This window comes from Microtus ochrogaster, unplaced genomic scaffold, assembly GCF_000317375.1.
Source record: "Microtus ochrogaster isolate Prairie Vole_2 unplaced genomic scaffold, MicOch1.0 UNK17, whole genome shotgun sequence".
Taxonomy (NCBI): Eukaryota; Metazoa; Chordata; class Mammalia; order Rodentia; family Cricetidae; genus Microtus; species Microtus ochrogaster.
The window spans coordinates 3,685,041-3,707,830 of record NW_004949115.1 but is presented as its reverse complement, the minus strand read 5'-3'; the positions used below and the strand labels follow the sequence as shown (position 1 = coordinate 3,707,830).

Below are 22,790 nucleotides of genomic sequence, written 5' to 3'. Positions count from 1 at the left end.
GAGAGAGAGAGAGAGAGAGAGAGAGAGAGAGAGAGAGAACCCTGAGGAGTATTTTGCTATATAGCTCAGTGTGATCTGGGAACTTGCTGTGAAGCCCTTGTCCTGGAACTCAACATACTCCTGCTTTAGCCTCCCAAATAATGATATTAGAAATGTACCACTATACCCAACTAGCAAATTAATCTCACTGATAACAAATAAATTTGTCCATTAATCTAGTCATTTAGAGTATGATCTTTTCCTATATACCCTGGATGAAATACATAATATCATTTATCAAATATATACAAATATTTTTGTAGCATTACTAAACCTTTTTCTGTGATTAAACTACCACACCCTGATATTACTGTTTATATTTTTATTTTAAAATTTCTTTTTTCTTTTTCTTTTGGTTTTTCGAGACAAGGTTTCTCTGTGGTTTTGGAGCCTGTCCTGGAACTAGCTCTTGTATACCAGGCTGGTCTCGAACTCACAGAGATCCGCCTGCCTCTGCCTCCCAAGTGCTGGGATTAAAGGTAAAATTTCTTTTTAATTATTATATATTGTAAGATACTATTTCATTTTAGTTGATTCCCCCTCCATTCTTTTCCCTATGCCTCCTGTTTTTATTTGTACCATTCTACCCCTACTACTCCCTCTTCCACTTTTATTCCCATGTATTCTGATACCCTCCCCAACCCCCACTCAACACCTCTTTGTTTCCCTTTCATGTGTCTGTCCCAGTTTTCTGGCGTCTATTCACATTCACTTCTAGAGAAATACACATATGCAAGTATTACAAACTAGGATGTGTATATGTAAGAAAACACGCCGTACTTGACTTTCTGAGCCCTTGTTGATATTCGTAGGCATATAAACAGATTACAGTACATGAAAATCAATGTAGAGGCTTCTCTAAAAAATGAAAATAGGGTTGTCATAGATTCTAGCTCTACCAATCCTAAGCATATGCATAAAAGACTGTATATCTTGACACAGATATACTAGTACATGCATTTTTATTGGTGCTCTACTAATAACAAAAAAGAAATGGAATCAGCTTAGAGGCCCATCAACTGATGAAAGGATAATGAAAACGTGGCACTGGACTGAGCTCCCAAAGTCCAGTTGAAGAGTGGGAGGAGTGAGAATATGAGCAAAGAGATCAAAACCATGATGGCGACATCCACTGAAACAGTCTGCCTGAGCTAATGCGAACTCACAAACTCCAACCAGATTAGGAAGGAACAAGTATAGGACCAAACTAGTCCCTCTGAGTGTGGTTGACAGGTGCATGGCTGGGACAGACTGAGGGGCCACTGGCAGTGGCACCAGGATTTATCCCTATTGCATGTACTGGCTTTTGGGGGACCTATTCTCTTTGGAGGGATACCTTGCTCAGCCTAAATATAGTAGGGAGGGCCTTGGACCTTCCGCAGAGCAAAGTACCTTACCCTCTCTGAGGATTGGAGGGGTGGGGTGGGAGGGTACGTGGAGGGAATGGGAGGATGGGGGGGTGTGGGAACTTGGATTGGTATGTATAATGAAAAAAAGATCGTTTGTTTTCTTTTAAAAAATAAATAAATAAAAAGAAAACATGGTAAATAGTCAGGATATCTAGCCAAAATGAATTATTTTTAAAAACTGACCTTTTCAGGATCATTGATGGAACTGATAAAATTCCTTACTAAGTGAAGTAATATTTTCAAGGGACCAGGTCTCAGGTAGCCCACGCTGGCATCAAACTTGTCATGTATCTAAGAGAGGACTTGAACATCTGATCCTTCTTTCTTAGTCTCTCAAAGTCCTTGGGATTCAGATGTGTGCCATAAAGCCCTCATGTCAATAACTTTTCCAGAAAGGTTGTGAAAATCATCCAAATCTCTGTTTTAAATAATCCTTATTATTCCAGACATGCGTTGTGTGGTTTCTATTAGCATTCCCTCCTGCAAGGCAAGAAAACACAAATCAGGACATTGACTTCCATTTGCTTTCTGTGCCCAATTACTATGGTATGGCAACCCCCATACTTTTTGGAGCTTTCATGGTCTTCTCATCTTACAGATATGAGACATTTGGCAGGCAGGGAGGGAAGACAAGGTCTCCTTCTGTAGGCCAGGTTGGTCTGGATCACAACAGGTAGCCCTGGCTGGCCCTAAACTCACAATTCTTGTCTCTGCCTCCTGAATGCTGAGGTTGCAGATGAGAGTAACCCACTGGTTTAAGAGACACACTTTGATTACCATAAAACAGAGACTTCGTGGTAAATAGGCCAAAATAAGTTTCCTAGAAATCCTTCTAAAAAACTTATCAACTACAGTTCTTATATGGGTAGTAGGTATATCTGTCAATTTAGACTAAATAACTTTAATTTTATGTGTAGCCTTTCTATTTTTTGTTCAGCCAGAAATATTTATTGACTTCCTGGCATGTATTAAATACTGCATCTATTACAAGGGGCATCCCTCTTTTCACGGGCTTATAGTCTAAGAAAAAATAAGACAGGCATCAAATAATAACATCAATTTAAAATTGCAATTAGTAGAATCAAGACACCAGATGGGCCACAGCCTGACAAAGGATTAGTACCTATAATATATAAGAAATTCCTACACGTGAACCAAAAAAAGCACTGATAACTAAACCAATGGCCAACTTAAAAAAAGAGTAAAACAAAATGTCCAATAAACAATATATGTTCCTATCTCCCTCATTTGACATTTGACCTTTGCAGAAAATTGAAAATTAAAACATTGAAATGCCATTTCACACCCACTCCTTGTACTGGGTTGCCTTGCCCAGCCTTACTACAAGAGGAGGTGCTTAGCCCTACCTCAACTTAATCATGCTTTGCTGATACCCATGGGAGACCTGCCCCTTTCTGAACATAAATGGAAGAGGAATAGATTGGGGATGGGAGGGGGACAGGAGAGGTAGAAGAAGGGAATGGTAGGAGAGGAGGGAGGGGAAACCATGGTCAGGATGTAAAATAGATAAATAAATTACTAAAAAAAGAAAGGAAACAAACAGGCTTCTAAGGAATAATAATAAAATAAAACATATAATATAAAACAAAAAACTAACTCATCAGAAAAGGACAATACAGGCAAATAAAAGAAAAAGAGACCAAGAAAAGGCACAAGAATCAGATACAGATGGAGAGACACACATATGTAGCTTGTCTAAACAAGGTTATTGGTTCGCATCTGTAATCCCAGCATTTGAGAAGCTGAGTTAGGAGGATTGCTGTTACTTCTATTTTTTAATAGTATACTTATTATTAATTTATTTATTAAGTATACAGTATTCTGCCTGTATGTATGCCCACAGGCCAGAAGAGAGCACCCGATCTCTCTGTGAGCCACCATGTGGTTGCTGGGAATTGAACTCAGGACCTTTGGAAAAGCAAGCATATTGCTGCTACTTCTAAACTAGCCTGTGCTACATAAAATGTTCCAGGATAGCTTGCGTTACAGAGAAAGACATATATAGATATTGATATGGTTACAGCAAACAATTCTGATTTCAGGTATTGTTTTGAATATTTGGAACTCTTAAGGTTAATGAATGAACTAAGGTACATGGTGGTTAATTAAATCACTTAAAATGTATAAGTAAATGGCTGACCTGAGATACAAATTCATATTGGTTAGAATGTCTGTCATATTAAAAATAATAAAATATGTAACCTTCCTCTCATATGGTTCACTGGTAACATGAAAGCAAAGTCAAGCAATGGTCCTAATGGATAGTCTCCCATGTACCTAGCCTCATTAGTAAGTTTTCTATTCTCCTGAAAATATATATTCAAAATTATTTCTTACATTAAAAGTTATTAATGTAAGAAAGGGCAATTTTGGTTCTGGTTTCTGATGGATGGATGATAGCATAATATCTGATATATCTTCAGATTTGGCAGCATGTGTCACACAGTATTCTTTCCATAGACATTTGGGTAACGACTTGAATTTCAGACAGCTTAAAAGAGTGAGATTTTTCTGTTCTATGTGATTATTGAGAGCCAGAATAAAAAATGTGAGAGGGGATGTTTTTAAGATAAAACTTGTATTGGAACATCAGAATAGAGATACCAAGTACAAAATGCAAAACATCCCAGTATGACCAATCAGAATTACATTTTTATCATTCCTTTCATTAACTCTCCCTTAGTCTCAAGTAACTACTTCTTGTTCCATTTATCCTGAATATAACAACTGATTCCTTTCCAAAAGTCTGGGAAAATCTGAATCACAGATACTTTGTTTAATATGTTTCATTGTGGTTCTAAGACTTTTTAATGTCTTTTTCAGTTAACCCTAGCCCTTGTCCTGCAGATTGTGACAGGTACCCCAAAACTACATAGGTAGATGCAAGAGAGACAGGCACAGATTCACTTATTAAAGTGATTAAGTATATGAAAATGGAGAATTGCCTTTCATGTTGGATATAAGGCATAAACCTATGGGCCTAGTCATGACCTTTTACTGAGGAACTAGGCACTAATTGTCATAATTAAACATCAGAATGTTTTAAGGATTCAGCTAAAAAATCATTAAGAATTTTTAATATTATCATAAAGTATAATCATGATTGTAATTACCAATCAAATAATAATATTTCCTTGAAATGGAATAATATATATTTGTAAAACATTGTGGTACCTTTCTGTGCATATAAATTAGAAAATGTCTTTATCTATCACTGAAACATATGTATACCAATAACCCTTTAGCTATACAAATTAATTTAGGGAAGACTGATTTTCTCCTCTTGATAGGATATTTTCCCCCAACATATGAAAAACAGATAGTAGCTTTTTAATACTTTGAATCTAATTATAAATATGGAAGACACAAAGTATGCTGAAGTATATCTTTCATCTTTCTTTTTATAAGGTGAGAAAGAGACTTTTATATTAATTTCTAGCCATCTGGAAACTGATAAAGATGATTTTAATGTAAGAAACACCTTGACAGTTTTATTATTCTAAATTTAGAGTCCAATTCAGAAGAAGAAAATAAAAGAGACTGTTAGAGGAAGGCGGCTGCTCAAATAAAATTGGAACATAGATACCAAAGAGAACAGAACAGTTATCTACGGTCATATCACCCTGAACGTGCCTGACCCAGAAAGCTGAACAGTGTAGCTCCTGGTTAGTAATTATGTGGGAATAGAAACAGTTCTAGCCATGAACTGCAATGACAATGCGATACTTAGGATAAACAGGGCACAAAAAAAAACATCAAGCCAAAAGACAAATAAAATTTATCTTTTTGTGAAATAAAGAATCTATTTACATGAATCAGAATTAAAGGATATAAATTAAATTTGGTACACTGAAAAACTGTTCTTTTCTTTTTGTGTTTTTTTTTTTTTGAGACAGGGTTTCTCTGCGTAACAGCCTTGGTTGCTTTATAGACAAGGCTGGCCTTGAACTCACAGAAATTAGACAGCCTCTGCCTCCAGAGTGTTGAGATTTAAGGTATTCACCACCATACCCTGCAAAGCACTTGAAGACTTAAGCACATAGAAGATGTCAAATATTTCACTACTATGATGGGAATACAATAATAAACAATAAATCTATTCTCATTATGAGAATAAATTATATATTCTAAGATTATTTTTCACTTTATTTTTACCCCCCTCTATTCTATTGTTTCTGAAATACATAGTACATTAATACATTGTATGTGTGTATTGAAACATACAGACACATGTAACCATAGATACACTTAAATACATATTAAAGAATAGTTTATGCATAACTTTTTAACTAATTCATTTTTATGGGTAAGGGTGTTTTGCCTGCATGTATGTCTGTATATTACATGTATGTCTAGTGCCTGTGGAGGCCAGAAGAGGGCATCAGATCTCCTGTGATTGGAGTTACAGATGGTTGTGAGCCATCAGGTCGGTGCTAGGAACTGAATCCCAGTCCTCTGGAGGAACAGCAGGTGCTCTTAACTGCCGAACCACCACTCTAGCCCCTAAATATAAATTATTATTATTATTAATCACTTAATACATTAGGAAATTATTCATACACAATATTGATTTTATCATTTTAACTTAAGCTTCCAAAAAGAAGTGCTGTTAATAAGAATGTAGATAAGATTGTTTTTATGAAACTTGATCAGTTTGATGCTATGTTTTTATCCGTTTTTACACTCTTTGGAATTTCCTAGATACAAAAAATTTACTTTTTATTCAAAGTCTTAAATTTATTTGAAGACCTCAGAAATTAAATTTAGACTGATATTAAAGAAAAATAGAATCAAGACTAAAATCTGAGCCTTATAATATTAAAGTATATACAGAATGACTGACTTTCTGGCTATATACCTTCTTACATTGTTTGAAATTTTTAAGAAGCAAATTTTTGCCAAGATTTGGCAAGTTGAGGTTCAATTTATTCTTACCTTGAATACTTGAATTCATCAGCCTTTCTGATCAGTGAGCCCAGTATATAGAAACTGAGGTTGTTCTTTTTGTAATGATAAGTCCCAAACCTTGCAAATCTAGAAGACAATTGAGAGGGCTGTGTGGATTGTAAGGCCTATGTTTCGTATATTTACTTGATACCAATCTAAAGAATTTTGACACTCATTCTCAAATAATTTGACTTCTGGCAAATATATAATTTTATAAATATAGTAGTAATATTTTATCATATGCTTTTAAACACTTGTAAATTGAACTTTATAAAACAAATAAAAATTCAAAGAAAATAAACTCAGAACGTTTACTTCCTATGCTCCATGGGATCGGCTTATGTTCTCTCTAGAGCCCCACAAGCTTTAGCGGAAGCCATTTCCCCACGATCATGCACAAATGTCTTTTTTCTTCTGAAAGCTTTAACTGTTTTTAGTTTGTCTCTCTGATGCTTTGTTTTTGGCAGTGATGTCCAAACATTTTCAGAAATTTTGTTTACAACTTACGTATGAACCTGACATTTTTTCCTTACCAATATTTGTATTTACAGTATTATATATTTTGTCATATTTATGTTTGTTTAGTTTTTAAAAAAATATTTAATAAAAAGCTTGCATGGGGATCGGGAAAGTAAAACAGCTGCACTGTCCAGTCTTACAGACCAGGCAGCAGTGACAGACACTTTTAATCCCAGTAGCCATACTAATTTGCCATAGAAACCAGGCGGTAATGGTGCATGCCCTTAATCCCAGAACTAGAGAGGATTATAAAATGGGGCGAAACAGCTCTCAGACACAGTCTCATTCTGAGATATTTGGAGGCAGGATCACCATTTCAGACTGAGGTAGAGGTAAGAGACAATGGTTGGCTGTTTTGCTTTTCTGACCTTTAGGTTGAACCCCAATTTCTCTGAGTTTTTATTAATTGTGCTTCAGTCAACAGTGCACACTTTCACTTATAAGATTAATGGACTCTAGTGACTTAATGTACAGTATACTTACTGTAGCATAATGTATATTTGAAGCTTTCTATGGCAGAGGATCTTCAGTGTCTCACCGTACACAAAATGTAATTGTGTTGGCAAGTTATCTGGAAAATGTGCTTGCTTAAAAAATAAATCCGAGAACTGAGATGGGTTTTTTTGTGATGAAGGGCATGATGGAAAATCTATAGTTAACATTATTTGCAGTGGTAGAAGACTGAAATCTTTCCAAGATCACAATCAGACGGGAGCCAAGAGTGGTCCAGTGGGTAAAAGGGCTTCCTGCTGATGCCTTATGACCTGAGCTCAGTTTCTAGATCACACAGTGGGAGGAGGAAACTGACTCCCTAAAGTTCTTCACATGTGAGCCATGAAAGGGACACACACATGCACACACGCACATAATAAATGTTAAAAATGAATTGAAAATATTTTACTCATGTGAGTGTGTGTGTGTGTGTGTGTGTGTATGTCACAGCCCTATGTGTAGTAGGGTCAGAGGACAACTTTGCAAAGTCAGTTCTCTCTTTCTGCTTTTACGTGGCTTCTAGGATTAAATTCAAGTTGTTGCGCTTATGTCAACAAGTAGAAAATGGCCACAAAGCTGCATGGTGGAAATGTTCTTCACAGGGCTTAATCATCATGACGAAGGGAGAATGTTGGGAATTGTCTGGTTATTTCCCAGGCCACCTATTCTACTCTGTTGTGAAGATTTTTTCTTAATGAAATGTAAAGACAAGTTTAGTAGTATTTTTGCTTATCTGATGATTTGCATTAGAAAGCACATCTCCATTTCTGGGTGATTATTGAATTTGGCTTCTTGTTCACTCTTTTGAAAGTATTTCATTGCGTAGCCATCGTGGGCTTCCCTAATGAAATGATTGATTACGAAATATATACCACCATACCTCAGTAAGTCTTATTAGTTTTATATATTTTAATTGAAAATAAATTTTTCATACAATACAATCTCCTCATTGTTTCTTCTCTCTCAACTCTTCCCAAATCTTCCCACCACCCCACCCACCCACCTAACCTCATGCCCTTTCTTCTGCTTTCTCTTATTGCTGACACACATATTTCTTTCCAATTTCAGTATGATCAGACGTGGAAGGGGTTTCAGTAGAAGTTACCTGATTAGCTGCTGCGATTGAGTCACCTATAATTACACTGGTGCAACTGAGGCAGGGAGACAATGCATTTAAGATGGGTGTGTGCAGCATCAAGAGTTGCACGCTCTTACAAGAGAAAAATAAAGAGAAAGGGAGGAAGGAAAAAAGATGGAGAAGGGGAAGAGAAGCAAGTACAAGAGATGGACACACACACACACAAAAAAAATCCAAAACAAAACATAAAAAGAAACAAGCAAAAACCCAATGAGGACTATTCTAACTACCATCTTTGTTATATGAAAATAGCAGCTGCCTCTTTCCCTTTTCTCTCCCTTCAGGGGTCACTCATCTCCTGTATTTGAATGGAAAGCAAAGCTATGTCCCTGGCCCCCACACTTCAAAGTTCTTTAAAAGAAGATTTTCTTCTCTTGAGCTGTGCATTGGTTTTTACTTGTGTACTTTCCTCTCAGGGCTTGCAAAGACCTTGAGGATTTTTTTTTTCCACCCTTCCATCACGGTTGGGGGCGGAGTATCCTTGGGCTAGGGGAAGGCGGGGAAACCCCTGGAGCCTGAGGGAGGAGCTGCTCTTCTGCTGGCTTTGGAGGCTTGGGCCCACCACTCGCTGGCTGCTTGCTGGGAAAAACTGCGGAGAGGCTAAGGCGGCGGTGGCTGAGGGCTGAGCGTTCAGGCCATGGCCTTGGCCGTTTGCAAAGTTGATGTTTCCCGAGATCTGAAGAACATTTGAGTGTTAAAGGTGAGAAAAAGTCGCGGCTGCCGGTTTAAAGTCACGGAAAAGGAGTGTCGCTTTGTGCCAGTCGTTTCTAGGAGAGAAATGATAACTGAGCTTTGAATGCCAGGGTTTTCAAAAGTCCACCGGGAGAGAGGTGGCGATCAGATTTCACCTGTAGGAAATCATTCTCCATGAGATTGCAAACAGTAACTTTTGAATGGATCATTTGGTATTTCAGCCCAAAAGCAGTCGTGACTATGGTAAATGTTTAGAAAACTCTTAGCAAATTAATCTTTCTTATTTTGAAAAAAGTTTTGATGTCATAAATGAACATTTAAAGTGTTCAGGATGCTGGCTTTCATTAACAGATACTAGTGTTGTGGTGACATTTGTATAATAGTACACAGCAAAGTATAATTTGCGATTCCAGTGCCTCAGTGAGCTGGAAATTTAGTTGTCAATTCCGTGTTGCTGTTGTTGTTTTTTAAAATCAAATTTTAAATACTTGAAAATAAACACAAAGATGATCTACATCTGCTTATATATGAAAGGGATGAATCCCGAAAGGTATTAAAATTTAAAGACGGTAAGAGTGAGAGACTGGCATGGGGTGCGAAAAACCTGGAATCCCAGTTCTTGGGAGGAGGGCCACGATGATCAGACGTTAAAAGCCAGTGTCCAATACTTAGTCCAGGCTACACTAAGCCTTTTCTCAAAGCCAAAACCTGAGAGATCATAAAGCAGTAAACATATCACTAAACTAAACAGAATCAACAATGTGGCTTATAATAAAGGATGTCTCATATTAAAGACCATTGAAGGGGATGTTCAATGTATTTCCATGTTCCCTGAGCATGCTGTACCCATCAGCATAAACTGAGATGAGAATTTAAAGTCAGAGGGGGACAGCTACTTGGGAACTATGTATGAAGATTGAATAAATGTAATTTCAAGAAGCTCATTCAAGTGTACATGGGGTGGAATAATAAAAGCAAAGTTGTAAGCAGCTCAGGCGCTGCATACTAAAGATGTGTGGTCTTTGATTTACACTTTATGTATTTTTACACTCAGGAATAAAGATGTAGCTGAAAAGGGAAGAAATTGTTTTGTTACAGGTGCTTGAGCAGATGCCCACATAATTCCATTGTCTTAAGCTGCTGCTGGATATTCCTGCTGCTCTGAGAAGGCTGCTTACCCAATTCCTTATGTTTGCTTAAAATTCAGATAGTCAGGCTACAGTCCAGACTCTGGTTCAAACAGAAGATATTTATATAGTCTCGAGAAAGAATTTAGGAAATGCTCTAACACTATATTGAAGAGCCCTATGTATGAGATAATGTGTGGGCAAGAAAATCGTATCATTGAATACTATTTAGTTGTGAAAAGAATGACGTAGCCACAGGCTGGCCTGATGACTCAGAAATGCGCTTGCTGTGCAAGGCTGTGTATCTGCTTTCCATCTCCAGAGCCCATGTAAAGGTGGACGGAGAGAACTGGCTATCCGGAATTCCTCTGCTCTCCATATGCAAGCCAGGGCATGCAGACCCAGTCAGTCGCTCCCCGCCTCCACATGCACACACACTCGATTAATGAAAGAAATTCAAGAATGAAATAAATAACACTAAATGTAATGCTAAGAGAATAGGTTTAAGGTGCATTTTAAAATTAAGCAACTTCCAGAAACTTCTGCATAATATAATATCAAATCTCTTACAAAAAAATTAATAGAATGAGTGGAAGAGAAAAATGACTTCGTAAATGGTAATTTGAAAATGGGAATGTAAGTAAAGTTGGAGAGAAAGAAGTTATTTCAACTTAGGTATTATGTCTCTTCAGTTTTAAAAATAGCATATTTGAGCTGTATTTATTAGAAGAAAATTTCAAATTTAGAGATATGGGAAAATCTTTAAAATGGTTCACAAAATAATAATGTGAAAATTATTGATATGGAAAAATACCAAATATATTATTGATGGGATAAGCAGTATAATTTCAAAAGCATTCAAATTATAAGTACATAAGTGTACTTTATACATTATATATATACATAAATGTACATTAATATATGAAGAAAACTATCATATTTTGATCACTATTGTATTTGGAATCTAAACCTGAGTAGAAAATAAACAATATTCTATCATCCACACCCTAAAGTGACGGTTTATTATCCCGTTTTTGTGTTTTGTTTTGTTTTGTTTTCATAACAGACACACACACAGAGGAGAGAGAGAGACAGAGAGAGACAGAGAGAGACAGAGAGAGACAGAGAGACAGAGAGAGAGACAGAGAGAGACAGAGAGAGACAGAGAGACAGAGAGAGACAGAGAGAGACAGAGAGAGACAGAGAGAGAGAGAGAGAGAGAGAGAGAGAGAGACTGGGAAAACAATTCTGGAAACTTGAGAAAGCCACTCTTTACAGGATCTTTGTGCCCCCCCCCCCCCCTGCAACTTACTGCAGTTCTGCTTTTGGTCAAAAGATGGCGCTTACCAGGTTTACTAAACGTTTTCCAGGCAATTGTTTTTATAAAGTAGACACATAATAATTTCTATTTTGCTTTAGCAGGTTTTGAGCATCCACATAGGGTGTGACTGAATATACCTGCTGTATAAACCTGGAAAACTCCACACAAAGACAGTGAGTGCTATGAGGATTTATCAACAGAGTACCAAAGAACAAACAAGCAGGCAAACAAACAGAAAGCCAAGGTAGTTTGCCAGAACTTGGCCGGGAGAGCACACAAGGCAATGATTGGGTCCCTTCTTTTATGTCTCAACCTCTTAACTTTCTGAATGGAGGTGATTTCAGCATGAAACACATACAGAGCTGTCCTAAAAAGTGATTTCAACCTATGTGAGTAAGAGGGAAAATCGGGGTGTCATGAGGTTATCAGGGATGTGATTTCTCCTCATGTCTGTGCCACGGAACAGCTAGAGTCTGGCTAGGCAGTTTCTCCACATTTGTTTTTCATTTTATTGATTTGATTTTCTGTTTTCCTTTTGCCCAGCCTCAGTTTATATCAGACTTGCAGGTGACGTGGGCGAGTTGTCCTGTGAGACCACTGGGGCTGGAGTGGCCATCAAAACAGCTGGATCACAGTCCATGTACCAAGTAAGGCTCTTCTGATGTCAACAAACTTCTGACACTTAGAGACATTTGGGGGTCACAAAGGTTACTGCATTTTGTGTCTGTGGCATTTTCAATGTAAGCCTCCCCTTTGTAGTAAAGCTGCTTTCAGTTGGAAATTCGCAGGTACAGATTATATATAATCCCTGTTCTGAATCCAGAAGAAAGGGAATTAAAGGTCACAGTTTTGTGAAAGTCCATCTTGTTTTAAACAGAAGCCATGCTAGTGGCCATCCAGAGCTGTGAAGCGGACTTCCAAGTCCTTGAGAACGTCTCTAGGTTGTCATCACATACTATAGTTACTAAGGTAACTTAGTAACTTGCTTCAGAAACCTTCAAGGCACCAAAGCTTTCCTTAGAAGGAAATTTGTGTGCTTTCTTGAATAGTATTCATACCGGTTCAACCCATTCACCTCTCTTCCAGAAACTGTCTCAAATCTCTGACTCCAAAGTTTATGCTGTGTTGTTGAAGTTCAGCCCTCTGTCCTTTGTCCATGAGATTTTCTTCAGTTATCTTGGGTAAACAGGGCAGCAGTCGCAGCTCAGAAAACATTCCCCAGTATAACCAAAGAAGCTTAAAAGTATCCAGTCGTTCAAGAACACAAACAATATCCCCCACACTGCCAAATACCCTCCTACATATATTTCTTCCTTCTTTTACAGCAGAAAAAAAAATAAAGATAAGGTGTCCTTTTTGTGTTATCTTAGTAGTCTCTGGTTTTGTCTGCCCTGCCTTCTGCCTGCTTCTGTTTGTTTTTCTGACCCGTACCTTGTCTGGCCTCTTCATTGTCCTTTGCACTTGACAAAGTAAACTTTTTATCTAGCCCCCTTTCTTTGGGGCCATGTTTTAATTTAACCAAGTTATCACTCATTGAAAATATTTCTTTTGTCAAGCTACCTCGTGAATTTTCAGGGGATCGAAGAGAAGCTATTGGGAAGTAAGAATCATTTAGCATCTCTTTCACCTATCATAAGGCTTCTTGGGAAACACTGCAGGGGTCTGCAATTTTTTATTATCACATCACGAAATACAGTTACTATTGGATATTGAACAACCTAGGTTAACATTAGAGATTTGTGTGACGCATTAATCTTCGTTTAATGGGCTGTCAGTGATGTGGAAATGACAACCTAAATTTATGTGAAGAATTGGAAACTGTTTCCACAAAGGTAATAAAGATTTCAAACTCAGAACTGTCTGACTTCCTATTTGAAAGCTATAACCATAATGCCTTTACTGAAGCATTGTAAATTCTGACATTGGATCCTACCCACAGAGACCCACGCCTCACCAACAAGCCATGGATGCTCTTTTCAGGATAGGTTACAGAATCATTTTGAACTTGCCTGACACTTCTGCTTAGGATCCCTGGAAGAACTCTTCTTTTTGTAGAGTTTCGATTGCAAGCCTTTTTTTTCCCTTCCAGTTTGTTATTGCGGGAAGAGCTTTCCTAACAGTCCAGCTCAGTTTCTCTATTCTTGGTTGTTAAAATGAGTAAGAGATTCATGTTACCTGTTCACTGTGGTAATTAATGGGGTTGTCCAACATTTTATATTTCTTTTGGTTTTAAACTTAGCATAACATTATCTTAAGAGATGTAAAGCTCAGAATTGTTATCCACAGGCAGCGTGTAAGCTACAGCTCCCCTGAGGAAGCAACAAGTCAGGGTTAAAGGAAAAGAAAATTCTAAATTTTCGTCTTAACTTCTTGGACGTTTTGGAATTAAAAAAATAAAAGCGTAACAAAGGAAGACAGCAACACAGCTTTCCCATCTGGATCTGGCTGTTAAAAGCAGAGCACAGGAACAAAGGATAGCTAATCATTAATAAAGTGGAGAGAAATGAGCACTTCACTGCATAAGATCATGACATTCAGCGCCATTACTGGAGCAGGTGAAGCTGGAACTAGGCTTCAGCAGCAGAGAAAGACTTGCCCCAGTGACTAAGGCCGAGGAGATGCAACCATGCAGATTATGGTCAACACAAAGATATAGTGCACCAATTATAAGAGGGAGAGTATGTGGAGAAGTATAGGGATTACTGAGCATGACAGCAACACCACTGACTTCCTCACAGTTACAGTCAGAGAGTAAATGACCTAACCTGCAGACTAGCAAACAGGCAGGATCTAAGCCCCAAGGCAATGGATGCACTGTGGAGAAGTCACTGGGAAGGAAGGAGTCAGTATTACTTTGGGCTGTTTTTTTCTTGTCCCTTACCTGTGTTTGCAGCAGGCACACGTTTCTGTTTCCTTGTAATCTTGCTGTTTATTTAGTAGTTTCTTTGTTGTGTTTCAGTCCAACTGGCCTAAAAGAGGAAAGCAAAGTCTTAGTGCTCGTTACTTTCGCGTTATTTTGATTATTAAAGTCAGTGGTTATTTTTCATGTGCTGCTCTGTTTCCATTTTGAATATTTGGGCTTTAAGGAGCTCCAATAAAGATGATTTGCCTTTCTCCATTGAATAAATTGGTATAAAACAGTTGTATGGAGGGGTTAAAGTGTAGGCTTTAGTCCAATGGTAAGTTGCAGAACACTAAAACCAAGTGGGCCTTACGACCGACAGAGCACCAAATTGAAGTAAATACTGCCAAACAGGTTTGAGAACCGAGATATTTAGATTTGTGCTGCAGGAGGCTACTTAAAAAGAAGCAGACTGTTCCCTTCGAATTTCATGAACTATTCATGTCCTCTTGTCCTTTGCCCGTTTATTTTTATTTTGCTGTTTGTTTCTAATCAACATGTAAGAGGTACTTTAGGCTGCCCTTGACATTGTATTGTTTTTTATGGGGGGGGGGGGTTTATTAGTTTTTGAGATAGGTTCTCACTCTGGCTCCCTTCAGCCGCCACCCCCCCCAAGCTTCCTGTCAGTTTCCTCAGTGCTTGATTTACAGATGGAAGGCCCCACAGCTGCCTAAGAGCGACTTTAGAGCAGAGATGTTTTTGCATTGAAACCCTTGTGCCAAGTTTGTTGAGTTTTCCGCTTTAGCTTATGCTATGTTTTACTACAAGGCTTTCCTCGCTAACTTCAGTATTAGATACATGTATTTCTTGAAAGAATTTTAATTCATGTTTCATATTTAGAAATGACTAAAATGTGTCAAAGTTTCTGAAAGGATGAATAAGAAGACCTGATTAACACACACACACACACACACACACACACACACACACACACACACGGGATTGGACAGAGAACACACATGCAAGTGGGAGAAGGCACATATCTCAGGACCAGGAAAATTAATCTTGTAAAGGCTTAATTCTCCCCCCAAATAAGGTATTATTAATTCACGCCAGTTACAAATGAGGACCTGGCAAGATCTTTCTTATACATTTTGAGCAGCTGGACCTTAATAGAGTTTGCAGAAATAATATGGTTGGAGAGGCAAAAGGGGGGGGGGGAGAAGAAAGAAAAATAAAAACAATTATGTATGATACAAAAAGATATTATCTGGGTCTTTAATATATGGTAAAGGCATGTCTGCATTTTCTGGGGAGGGGTGTCATCCATCCTGGTGCTTTGAATGCAAACCAAGGGACACATGTTGCCATTCTGCTTTGGAGTTTGTTTTTTTTTTTTTCAATTTTTTTTTCCCCAGACGGAAACAAGTCTGGGTTTGAGTTGAAGGCTTTCGTCCATCCCAGAGGGGCGCTCGCTCCCCTGCAGCCCCCAGCAGGAGAAGGGGAGGAGCCTCTGCCAGCTTGTGGGAAGCTGTGGGAAGCTCGCTCTGAGGCTCCTGTCCTGGGGGAGGGGCTGCACTTCTCCTGGCGGTGGCAGCAGACTGGGAGCCAGGAGGTAATGGCTGTCTTTAAGCCCGTTATTTTCTGGGAATTTCTTCGCGCTTTGAGGGGAAAGGGTGTGAAAAGAAAATAGAAATTAGTGCCTGGGAAGAGGTGGGGATGGAATAATGTTTGGATAGATTTGTCGTTACTCGGGTAAAATTAATCCTCTGGAATTTGGGGTTTTCGGATAATTTGAAAGTCCGTAGTGTGGGGAGAGATGATCAGATTGCAGCTTCTAAATTAAGTCTTCAGTGAGGCATACCGTTCATGTTCATTTTCTTATGTGGCATTCTATGTTTTCGTCTCTGGTACAGTTTTTTTTTTTTTGTTGTTGTTGTTTTTAAATACGATTTTGTTTTAAACATTTGCATTCTGCCAAAAAAATTACTGTCAGAAAACGCAATCATAAAATGAATGACACAGAAAGGTGCATGGGCTTGAAACAAGATTTAGATACGCTGTTGAGTGATATCACTTGTAAAAAAAAAAATGCGCGTTTTCCTGACTGGGGGCGGGGGCGAGAAACTAGACTCCTTGCATCTCTGAATGTTTTGGGTCTACTTGGTTGGTGGCGAGGTGAGACGTAATCTATTTTTTTTTAAAAAAAAAAAGAAGAAATGCTTTCAGCGTTTTCTGAATTGCTTTATTCCCTGATAATTTTTATAATTAGAAAAGCCAAATGATGCTGAGATCGCATACCTATTTCACTTCAAACATATACGCGCGTGAACACACACAGTACACACAGAGGTAAGTGCTCTCATAATCCATTTCTTTTGCTGAGAGAGGTGTTTTTTTTTTAATTCTTTCTTTTTGGACCCAGTCAAGCAAGGAATCAAGTTGTGTAGACTACAGCCCTGCGTGCATCCTGCTTGGGAGGGCTCCTGTCAGGCCACAGGTATAGCAGTGATGAGCAGGAACCATTATTTTTTCAGCATTATCTCAGTTTAAACGTGAGATAGGGGACTGGGTTTATTTCCCTAAGCAGTTTTAAAAGTCCTGTGCAGCATACTACTTCAATGCTATGGACTGTTATACGTAGCAGGCAAATAAAAAGATGAAGCTTTGGTGATTTGAAAAGCTGTCTGCAAAGTAGAAATCGTGGGGGAAAAAAGTAAGTTTAGAATGACAAGCAGCGTTTTAAGTTGCTTAAGGAGAAAAAAAATACAATTTTGTTAATTGATTAATGTGTATAATCAAATCAGAAAAAAGGGGTCAGCCTACTACTAATGGAATTTTTATGTACCAGAGATAGAAGTGGTCTTACTGTTTTAAAATAGCCTTGTTGTTGTTGTTGTTGTTGTTGTTGTTGTTGTTGTTGTTGTTGTTGAAGACAGACTATAAACCAGGCTCACCGGGAACTATGTGGCTTCAGGCTGGCTTTGTGGCAATCTTCATACCTCAGCCCATTGAATGAATGATGGGAATATAGGCTTAAGCAAACAGGCTGGATTTAAAATAATCTTTAATCTAGATTTGATCATTTTATAATGATATCAGAAACTAAACCTTGCAATAAAATGCTTCAAAGTTGGGGGAAAATAGAATTTGAAACAATGCATTAATGACCTGCACTAGCTGCAAGGCATGGTGTTTTACGTCTGGAATCTGAGCATTCAAGAGTCTAAGGCAGGAGGATGGCCTTGTCTTTCCAAGTTAGCTAGGCACTGCATAGTGATTTCCAGACCAGATCAGCCTGGATTGCAGAGCAAATCAAAGAACCAAAACCCAGACTCAAAACCAAATGAAAAATTAAAAGCGATTGGCTTGTGATAGTATGAGTTCGTGAGTATATCTAAAATATATAAGGTATATAGACAATTATTAGTAGAGTTACCTTTCTAAAATTATTTTTGTAGCTTTCTCATATTTTATATTTTCAATAGGCATGAAATTTATTTTACAGTCCAGAACTTTGGGGATGAGGACATTTGGACCCTGTCTTTTATGCAATGCATGACAAAGCTCTGATTTTCAGTTTGGTATATTCTAGAAGCCTGAGAAAGCTGCAGGCTGGGACATGCTAGTGACAGTTCTGCTTCTGGACACAAGATGGCGCTTGCCAGATAGCCTATTTTTTCGCCAGACAAGCGTTTTTTATAAAATGAGCAAAGCAAACCATGAAACCTATTTTGTGTTAGGAAAATCTAAGACAGCATGTAGTATATAGTGAAAATTCATTTCACAAGCTGTTGTGTAAGGAAGACAAAACCCCATTCAAGACGGCTGTGAGGACTCTAAACATTTCAAAATTGGAGTTCATAAGGTTTGGCCCAAAGGAGACAGAAAGCTCCGGCTGCTTCGGTTCTCTTCAGTCTCTGTGACCAAGACGGCATGCCTACAAGAGTTTCGTTAGGGGAATTCATTTACACTTTTTAAAGACCGACTTTATTGGTTTGCTTCTCTGTTCCTTTTTGAAGCAGCCTCAGTTCATATCCCATCTGTAAGTGATATGGGCAGTTTACATGTGATCCTTTTGCATCCTAGAAAGGCGAAGCAGCTGCGGGACTGTCCAGCAGAGCAAAGGCTCTGTTGAGAAAGCGGCTGGGGTGAGACGCAAGACAGCCGGATTGCAGGACCAGAGCACCCCAGTTTACGTGGCTGAAGGTAAGAATCTTCCCTTTTCATAAAGCATTTCATGTTAAGAACATATGAAGTTGGAGATCTGGAGTACAGCTTTTTTCTGGTTTGGTAGCCGTGGCATATCAAATTACAAGCCGCTCTTCGTAAGGCTGGGAAAGAGATAAGTACAGACGGTTCCTCCTGGTGCTGCTTTGATTTGTGTCTCTTCAAACTTAGTATGCTTACAGAGAAGTTGTGCTTTGCCTTTGCATGTTTTCCAAGACGTGTAGTGCCACTCGGCTGCCTCAATCCTGGGTAAGAGCAGAGAGCCCCTGATGGAGGAAGGTCATTGGCTAATAAAGAAACTGCCTCGGCGCATTTCATAGGCCAGCCTTTAGGTGGGTGGAGTAAACAGAACAGAATGCTGGGAGGAAGAGGAAGTGAGCTCATACGCCTTAGCTCTGCTCTCTGAGGAGACGCGCTGAAGCTCCGACCCAGGATGGACATAAGCTAGAATCTTCCCGGTAAGAGCACCTCGGTGCTACACACATTAATAGAAATGGGCCAGGCAGTGTTTAAATAAATTCAGTTTGTGTGTTGTTATTTCAGGGTATAAGCTAGCCAGGCCGCCAGGAGCCGGGCTGTGGGAAGAGGCCCACAGCTCTTACTACAAGAACCCGGCTTCCCAGTCAGCCCTTTTGATGCAGCCTCTGTTCATATCACATTAGCAAGTGATGTGGGCAGTTGACCTGTGATCCCTCTGAGCCCTTGAAAGGCAATGCAGCTGCAGAGGTGTCCAGCAGAAGTATCCAAAAGGCTTTGCTGGGAACACAGCTGGAAGGAGAATCAAGACAGCTTTTAGTCAGTCATGTGGTAACGACAGGAAACACATAAAACTGTTTGGTTCAGTGCACAATTGCCAGTGTTCTTTTTGTTTGTTTGCTTGCTTGCTTGCTTGTTTATTTTGTGTGTACAGGCGTATGAGGTATGTCTGTGCAACACTTGTGTGCAATACCCTTAAAGACCAAAGAAGGGTGATGGATCCCTGGTTGATCCCCTGGCACAAGGTTACAGCGGGTGTGTGCACCACCACGTGGCAGCTGGCTTTCAAGCTCAGGGCCTCGGAAGGAAAAGCCAGTACTCTTCATACTGAGACATCCCTTCAGCCGCATGTGGTTTGATTTTTAGAGGTAAGGTCTCACTCTAGAGTACAGGCTGGCCTGATACTGGCTATATAAACCAGATCAGCCTAGAATTTGCAGCTGTTTTCTTGTCTCTGCCTCCCTAGTGCTGGAATAATAGGTATTAACAGCCATAACCATCTCTACCAGTGATTCTGGCATGTGCGTGTCTGTCTGTCTGTGTATCCCACTGTATCCATAGATTACCTCAAATGCAGTTTAACTGATATTTTCAAGCTCTGAGTTTATTTGAGAATGACTCTATTATAATTTGAGGAAAAATGTATGTGCTAAAGCTCTATAATCAAATTAGGCAAATGTTCACAATGATAGCTACTTTTGGAAGATGGCCATGTCCAAGCCAAACTGTATGACTCACTAGAGACCCTTGAAAAGAATCCTGTCGATAAGTAGCCATGTCAGTCATTCCAAACCTCTGACTGTCATCCTCTTAATGATAGGTTATTGTGTTATCTGGGCCAGTATAGGAGACACAGGCCCTGAATTCTGTCTGGCTGGTACGGGTAGATAAAACAGCACAGACGAGTTAGGTAAGTTAAAAGAAGAGTCCTTAGAACAAACTTTAAACGATCCCAGAGTACTCCCTCAATGGAAATGGTACCCCTGGGTTCTCCTAGCTCTCCTTGCCCTTGCCCGTCTCTCATTTGTCACCAGCACACATACTGATTCCTTTTATACATTGGCTATGATAAGGACTGTGTGCTGGGATATTATAAAAGGACCATTTTTAAATGATTTAAATAATTCTCCTAATCACAATCTTATGTCCTGACTTGGTGCCAAGTAATTTTGTCCTTTTTAAAGATATGTGTGTGCTCTCGCATGCATGTGTGCTCACCTCTCTGTGTGGAGACCTATGGAGGCCAAAAAAAAAGTGTTAGATCTTGGAGGCAGTTATGAGTCACCTGACGTTGTGGCTAGGAACTGAACTCAAGTCCTCTGAAAGAGCAGCAGGCACTATAAACTACTGAACCATTCCACTGACCCCCATCTCTCTTTTTTAAATGACTGTTTTCTAGTGTCTTGCATTCAAATTATTTATTCAAGCTTTTTTCTTTTATTGAATTGTCTATGTTCATGGTGGGGGTGTCACATGATTGTGTGTGCATTTATGTATGTGGAGGCCTGAGGTCTTCACTGGGTGTCTTCCTCAATCACTGTTCATATGTTTTTGATATCAGGTATCTTATTGAACCTGGAGTTTCCTTGTCTTGCCTAGATGAGTGGCCAGCTCCCAGAATCCTCCTGTCTCACTTCACAGACTGGGATGGCAGGCACAAGCCATTGTATCTGGCTTTTACATAGGTACTTGGGATAAACTCGGGTCTTTACAGTGTGAAATCACACTGGCTCCTCTACGTCCCATGTTTTTCCACCTCATTTTTATTGAAGTTACAGTAACTATAGATATGTATGGGAGGTGTTATACCCTAAAATTCGTGTTTCTGTCAATTCACATGGTATTTAGTCCTATTTATTTAGATCTTTAATTATTTGCATGAGCATGTTAAAGTTTCCAACATACTAATCTTGCATTTAGTTTTTTTGTTTTTGTTTCTGTTTTTGATTTTTTTTTTGAGATGAAGTCTCTCCTTGACCCAAAACTTGTCAAATAGGTAAGTGTGGCTGCCCAGCAAGCCCTGGGGAATCCATCTGTCTCTGCCATCCAGGTACTGGATTACAAGCACAAACCACAACACCTGGCTTTTTCAATATGGGCCATAGGGAACCAATTCAGATTGTTGTGCTTGCAATGCAAACACTTCACCAACTAAGCTGTCTCCCAGCCGTGTTTCTTGTATATTTTTTAAATAAAATTATACATGGAGTTTAAGAACTTTAACCTTAAATCTTTGTTGTATAGAAACACAGTCAACTCTAGATTGATTGATTCATTAGGATTCTTTTTATAGATCATTCATGTTATCGACAAAGGCAGTTTTACTTTTCCTTTCCAGGACATATAAAATTAATTTATTTTCAAGGCCACATTATATTCACTGGGGCCTCCAGCCCAATGTTGACTAGAAATGCTCAATGCAGATACTTTTACTATGTTTTTGTTTTAGCAGAAGGGCATGCCACGTATCACCACTATGTATAACGGTAACGGTATGGCTTTTGTAAATACTAGTGATCTGATTGAAGAAGATTCATTTGTTTTATAACGTGCTCAGTGTTGTTATCCTGAATGTTTGTGGAATGTTGTTAGATTCTTTGTCTGCCTCAGTTACCATGATTTTCCACCATTTTCGGTCTTCTAGGATGGTCAATTAAATTGATGGATTTGGTGATGTTGAACAATCCTTCCATTCCCCAGAATGAGTTTCATTTGATCTTGATAGGTCATTTATAACTGCCATTGTTTCAAGTAGTATTTGGTGAAGATTTTTGCTTTATGTTTATAAGAGATACTAGTCTGTAGCTTTCAGTACTTTTTATTGTGCTGTTGGTATCGGGCTGGTTTCATAAAAATTTGTTTGATGTTGTTCCCTATATTTTATCCCCTTATCCTTACTAGTTTGCAGTATTGGTTTTTCAAGTAGAGGCTGGTGCACTACAAGATTTTCGTCCTCGATTCCTTGCCCTAAATTTTCATCAGCCCCTATATGCCTGTACTACCAGAAGGGGATCTCTCTCTATCTTGATGTTCGTCCCATTTTGCCCACTAGTACTAGGTTCTCAATGAGGCAGCAAGTGTTAGACAGGGTAGTCCCAATGTTTGGGGGTGCCTTTGGGCCTGGACCTTGAAAGTTAGAGCTTTCTCAGTAGTCTTCCCTCTCCTAGTGGCAGGTAAGCTCCAATTTGAATCTCTGAGTGAACTTTGGAAGGCAGCTATTGCTCACCAACTACCACAAACACACACACACACACAC

The 22,790-nt window shown here is 38.9% G+C and overlaps 1 protein-coding gene across 4 annotated transcripts in view; it reads left to right on the top strand.

Moving 5' to 3' along the window:
• The first annotated feature begins 9,194 nt into the window (after nucleotides 1-9,194).
• The window catches only part of Mum1l1 (MUM1 like 1), a 25,002-nt gene continuing 11,406 nt past the window's right edge, over nucleotides 9,195-22,790 (top strand). For 2 of the 4 annotated variants that reach the window (XM_026789354.1, XM_013353850.2), the window contains exons 1-3: nucleotides 16,077-16,163; nucleotides 16,821-16,900; nucleotides 18,638-18,757. The gene's annotated coding sequence lies outside the window, so the exon portion shown is untranslated. Of the gene's footprint in view, nucleotides 9,266-12,249; nucleotides 12,354-16,076; nucleotides 16,164-16,820; nucleotides 16,901-18,637; nucleotides 18,758-22,790 lie in introns of those variants that run through there. The other 2 variants (XM_013353851.2, XM_026789355.1) reach the window with 2 other exon arrangements.